Below are 6418 nucleotides of genomic sequence, written 5' to 3' on the forward strand. Positions count from 1 at the left end.
TGCCCAGCCAGGGATGGAACCCCAGTTCCTGCCCTCGCCTAAGCAGGTGCTTAGTCTGCTGAGCTATCTCGCCAGGCCTTTAAATAAGTCTTCCTGTTGTTGAGTTACACAAGTTCTTTACATAATCTGGATACGGGGCCCTTATAAAGACCCAGTGTGCAAATGTTGCCTCCCCTCTGTGCGTTGTCCTTCACTTTGTTGTTCATGCACTCCAAGGCCAAGAGGCAGGTGGGGGTTCTGTTCTGCAGACGGTATTTGCTTTGTGTGCACGAGGTGCTGCCAGCTAAGAGGTTTGAGCGTTTTCATTTTATCTGGTCCCCCTTGGCTGGTGGTGCTTCGGGACTGGCTCTAAGGCCCCAGTGCCCTGTTGCCACCTGTGGAGATTTGCATCTGTTTTCTTTCTCGTGGGTACTGTGGTTTTAGTTACTGTGGTTCACCTCTCTTTCTCTGCCTTTTTCATTTTTATTTTTTCAGTCTTTCATTTTTCTTTCATGTTACTCATTTTCTTTTTCTTTCTCTTTCTTTTTGTTGATACAGGGTCTCACTATCCAGTTCAGATTTGTAGTGATCCTCCTGTCTCAGTGCCCCCAGCTCTGGGATTACAGGGGTGCAACACCACGCCTGGTTTCAGGGCCAGCAAGGCCAGAGTTCCAGGGCTAGTACAGCATGCGGTACCGGGGATCGAACTCTGGTCCTTGCTTTTTCCAGGTTAGAGCGTTCTTTCTTTTAAAATGTCATCCTGGGTCCTTGAGGGCCCCTGCAATCCCATATCAATTTGGAGATTTCTTCTTTCTTCAATTTAGCAGGAATTGACTTGATGCTACACATAAATTCGAGGAATGAAACTACTCTAATAATAATAAACCTTATCCAGAGGGGTGAGGAGGCACACTGTACTCTCAGCAGTCTAGGAGGCTGAGGCAGGAGGATCGACAGTTCAAGTCCGCACTGGTCCAAGTAGCAACGAAGTGAGGCCCTGTCTCAAAATAAAGATATAAAGGGCTGAGGGCACAGCTCAGTGAAAGGCCCTGGGTACTAGCTCCTGTACCCCCAAAGAACAAAGCACTCCCTGTGTAGGACATGTGATGTTTCGGCTTCTCATTGATTTAGGTCATAAACTTTTTCAAGTAGTTTTATGTTTTGGGGTATATTTCAGGCTGATTTTGTATTTGATTCATAGAAAGAAGATATTATGTTTGTGTATTTAACTTTTTTTAAAAAAATATTTATTTATTTTTTTATTACATTTATTTATTGTGTGTGTGGCCAGCTCAGCCCACCAGGGGGCGGGGCTGGCTGGCATGTGGTGCTGGGGGATCGAACCGAGGTCCCTGTGCTTTGCCAAGCTTGTTTCAAGTAGGTGCTTTAGACCACTGAGCCATCTCTCCAGCCCCTGTATTTAACTTTTTAAAAACAATTTTTGAGGCTGGGGAGATGGCTCAGTGGAATAAGCACTTCCCTGGCAAGCGCAAGGGCCTGAGTTCAATCCCTGGTTCTGCAAAGAAAAAAAAATTAAGTAGCTACATGTGGTGGCACACACCTGTTATCCCAGCACTCGGGGGGGCAGAGGCAAGAAGATTGCCGAGTTCGAAGCCAGTCTGGACTATAAAACGAGAAGACACTAAACTAAAAATTAAAAAGGGCTGGGGATGTAGCCCCATGTAGAGGTCCTTGTTTCAATCCTTCTACTGTGTGTGTGTGTGTGTGTGTGTGTGTGTGTGTGGGTGTGTACAGTCCTGTGTTTTTTAAGTGTGTGGCACTGGGAATCAAACCCAGGGCCTCACGCAAGCCAGGCTGTACTATACTGCTACACCCCCCAGTCCATGTCTTCTAGTCAACATAATTTTGTAGGAGTCACTCACATCCTTATGTGCAGCTGTAGTTTTCATTTTTGTGGCTGTATAGTATTCCATTCCATACATACTATATGTATCTATTTTATTACTTTTGGACATCTGGGTCCCCCCCCCACATACATTCAGGTTACTAGGAGCAATGCTGAAATAAGCACATATGCTTTTTTTTTTTTAATTAGGAAAAAAAGCTGGATGCACTCCCAGCAGCATCAGCAGATCTATTTGTAGTTTGCAGGGGGCAGGAGAACAGCTGCTTTCTTTTCAAGTCAGTTATGATGGTTCAGAAGCCCCCGCCCTCCTCCTGAGGGGACCTGGTGATGCGGTGGCGCTGAAGCCTGCAGCCTTGTGTGAAGAGCTGGATCTTGCAACCAGGGCTGGGCACAGCTGTTGCCTGGAGCGGAAGGTCACCAGGTCACCAACCTTTAGCTCTCAGGGAGAGTGGGGGCGGAGGCCTCGTGGGTGGCTGGTGGCTGGGCTTTGTCTCACACCTTGGAGGCAGAAGAGCTATGCCTGTTCCTGTTCTTTGTGCCTTGTGTCTTTAGGAACGTCGGGGCCGTCCTGCCTGAGACCCCTCAGCCGGACACCGGAAGCCAGCTGCGCCTGTCCACGCTTCCCGCTGCTTGGGCGGGGAGTGGAGTGCCAGGGCCTAGGGACCCCCACTGAAGCACCAGGCTCCTGACCCCAGAGTCAGAACAATGGAGGCTCAGCCCCCACTTCAGGCTCCGAGCTGCCCGCCCACACTGGACATTGGTGCTGTCGCCATGTGGCACACGGCCAGCCTCCTGGTCCTCCCTCCTGCCTCGTCTAGGGGGCTGGAAGCATCACCGATGACACTCACATCCTGACCCCGAGTGGGCCCCCAGGCGCCGTGCAGGGCCAGCTGGCAGCCCGAGCTGCCCAGCACCCAGAGGCCCCGTCCCTGCTGCGCGACTGGCCGCTGCCTGGAGCCCGCAGCTGAGCTCTTTCCCCACACCAGCCTGTCCCCCAAGGACCCGACATCCTCCCCCTCCACAGCCATAAAGCCAGTGACATCCCAGCATCTCTGGACCAGAGGGGCCTCCGCGATGAGCTGAGTCAACTCCAGTGTCAGTGACAGGCTGTGTGCGGCAGCTACAGGAGACCACAGGCGGGACTTTCCTCCTGCCCTAGGAGGAACCCAAGTTAGAGGGTGGGAGACGCTGCCCCACCCCCACCCATAGCCACTAGGGACCGCTGTCTTGCCCTCCAACCAGGTGCCTTGAAGGAGGAAGAGGAAGCTGCCCTGGGGCCCCCTCAGGTTCCTCACTGGCAGCAGTGGGAGGAGATTGTGCAAACCCCCACCCCCCTAGCAAGGCCGTGCAGCCGTTGGGCCGCAGAGGGAAGGAGGTCCTGGTCTTCTGGAGCACAGCCTGGGACCCGCTCTCTCCACAGGAGCCTTCTTGGTGTTGGTTTTGGCAAATATTTTAAAATGCCCCCCCCCCTTTTTTGGACACGGTCTTACTATGTAGCCCAGGATGGCCTCAGACTCAAAGGAATCCTCCTGCTTTAGACTCCAGAGCGCTGGGATGAAGGCATGTACCACCACACCCGGCCCCCAGAAGAGAGATCTTACACTGCAGTGGAAACTTGGGGTCCACCCCTGCCCCTCTGTCCCAGCCCCAGTTAATGGGCAGAATCCTAAAGATCCAGCGTATCCTTTTAGGGTCAAGGCCTCTGTCCTCACACGGGAGACAGAGGCAGGAGGATTTCTGAAAATCTGAGGGAGCCTGAGCTACTTAGTGTGAGCCTGTCTAAACAGACAAACAAAGCTGCTTCAACAGTGATGCCTGATTAATTACCATCTTCATGCTATTTTATTTTCAGCGCTAGGAATGGAACCCAGGGCCTTGCACCTGCTAAACACACACTCCACCACTGAGCTACACCCTCAGCCCTCTTGTGAGACAGGGCGAGCTCTTCTCAGGTTTCACCTCACACTCGAGATCCTCCTGCCTCGGCCTGCGGAGCAGCTGCGATTACAGGCCCGTGCCACCACGAACTGTTAAGTAAGTCTGGCAGGGCTGATGGACTTGCAATGTTGGGCAACGCTCACCGCTCTTGCCAGACATTTTCAGCACTTCCAACAGAAGCTGCTCAGGCAGTCACTCTCCACTGCCCCAGCCCCAGCCTGGCTCCCTCTGATCTGCCCCGTGTCACTGCCTTTGCAGACTCCAGCCACTCCCCACAGGGGATGCGACCTTGAAGAGCCATCCTTCCTGGCCCTTAGCTCCTGTCACCTCTATAGCCTCTTCAAGGTTCATCCTTGCCACACGAGTCATTTCATGCTTTTTTTCTGGCCAGTAATATAGAATAGTAATATAGTAATATAGACTATATATAGTCTCTCTCTCTATATATATACAGTATATATAGACTACATATAGATTATATAGTATAATATAATAATATATATATATAATAGTATATATATATGGAGCGGAATATATGTATTGAAGGAAAGAAAGCTTCTGTCTGAGAGAGAAGAGGACCCAAATGGGTTACCCAGGAACCTGCCTTTTCTAGAGATTTCATAAAGCAAAACCACAAGGCGAGGTGGGCCCAAGATGGGGAACACGGGCGCTCACAAGGTGGGCGTGAGCAGGAACAAAACCACGATCCACCAATAACGTTACAGGCACAACTGCTCACAGGCTCCAGCGGCGCAATCGGTTAGCGCGCGGTAATCGGTTAGCGCATGGTAATGAGTTAGCGCGGTACTCCTGCAAGCGTAACTGCTCGGGTAAAGTGGATGTATCTGGGATCAAATGGGGAAGTGAGTCACAGAGCAAGCGGACATGAATACAGAACACGGGCTCTTCCTGCAGGGGGCCAGGGCAGTGGCTCTTCCTGCAGGGGGCCGGGGCAGTGGCTCTTCCTGCAGGGGGCCGGGGCAGTGGCTCTTCCTGCAGGGGGCCGGGGCAGTGGCTCTTCCTGCAGGGGGCCAGGGCAGTGGCTCTTCCTGCAGGGAGCTGGGGCAGTGGCTCTTCCTGGTTTTTTCAGGGTGACTGATACCTGTTTAGAAGAATAGACCACATTATTTTTGTTATTGCTGAAATTATTGGAGACGGGGTCTTGTTAAGTTACCCAGGCGGTAACTTGTCTTGTTAAGTTGGCCCAAACTTGTGATTCTCCTGCCGCAGCCTCTCAGAATGCTGGAATTACACGGCTAGCTCAGTTTGGGTTTTTCTTTTTGAGGCAGGATACACCGAACTCATATAGCTCAAGCTGTCCTTGAACTCATGATCCTCCTGCCTCAGCCTCCCAAGGGATAGGACCAGAGGCATGCGCCATCGCATCTGGCCCAAGTCTTTATTTTTATTTTTATTTTATTTTATTTAGGACAGGGTGTACAGGGTCTCATTGCGTAGATTGGACTTGTAGTGATACTCCTGTTTACAGTCTCCCAAGTGCTGGGATTATAGGCGTGCACCACCACCCCAGTTTCAACTGCCATCTCAGGGTGCCCTGGGGGCAGGGCCGGCATGGCAGGCCCAGGAATCGAACCCTTGGCCCCTGTGTCTGCCTAAGCAGGCACTTTAATCCTCTGAGCTATTTGGCTGGCCCTTCAAGCCTTGATTCTCAGAATGCCTCGAGGGAGGCGGTCAGGACTGTGGACATCCCTCCTGCCTTAAAGCCCTCCATAGTCTCCCAGAGGATGTGAGATTTCTTGGCTTTAAGAAAGGGGAGCGTGAGCTATACTAGGCTGTAGACCCTGGTTTTAAAGCAAACTAGATTAAAAGAAAACTTTCAATAAAAATATATAGGGCTGGGGAGATAGCTCAGCATTCTAAAAGCCTGCCCGGCAAGCACAAGGTCCTGAGTTCAATCCCTCATACCATATGCCGTGCCAACCCTGGAACCGGGTGTGGTGGTACATGCCTATAATCCCAGCATTGGGGAGGCTGAGACAGGAGGATCACTATGAGTCCAAACTGCACAGCGAGACCTTGTACCAAAAACAAAACAAAACTATATATATAGTTTACACCATACCCTCAGCAGGAAGATCTTCCCTAAATGTGGTCTCTGTTACGAATGGGCTCTAAATTGTCCCCTGAAGACCATACTCTAAAGGCTTGGCTGCAGCCTAGGACAGAGGTGCATGCCTATAATCCTAGCACTTGGGAGGCTGAGGCAGGAGGATTGCAAATTGGTGTCCCAGCTGCCTGGGCAAGTTAGCCAGACCCTGTCTCAGAATAAAGCACCAAAAGGAGTGGGGATGTAGCTCAGTGCAAAGGCCCCAGGTTTAGCCCTCAGTGCTGCAATCAGTCAAGTCAGTCAAGGCTTGGCTGGCACTTGGGAAGCGGCTCGATCCAAGGAGCTCTAAGTCTCTCAGTCAGTCGTTGAATCCCAGGATGAATCCACATTGCGTTGTCACTAAAGACGGTGGGTCCTGGGTGTACTCCCTGCTGCCCTCACCTGGTTTCAGCTCAGGGATGACAGCTGCTGAGGCAGTTTGGGTTTAACTTGGGCAACAGGAGACTCCACCTGAAAGAGAGCTAGAGAGGGAGAGGGAGAGAAGGAGGGAGAGGAGGAAGAAGGGG

This window comes from Octodon degus, unplaced genomic scaffold, assembly GCF_000260255.1.
Source record: "Octodon degus isolate 3935 unplaced genomic scaffold, OctDeg1.0 scaffold00113, whole genome shotgun sequence".
Lineage (NCBI taxonomy): Eukaryota > Metazoa > Chordata > Mammalia > Rodentia > Octodontidae > Octodon > Octodon degus.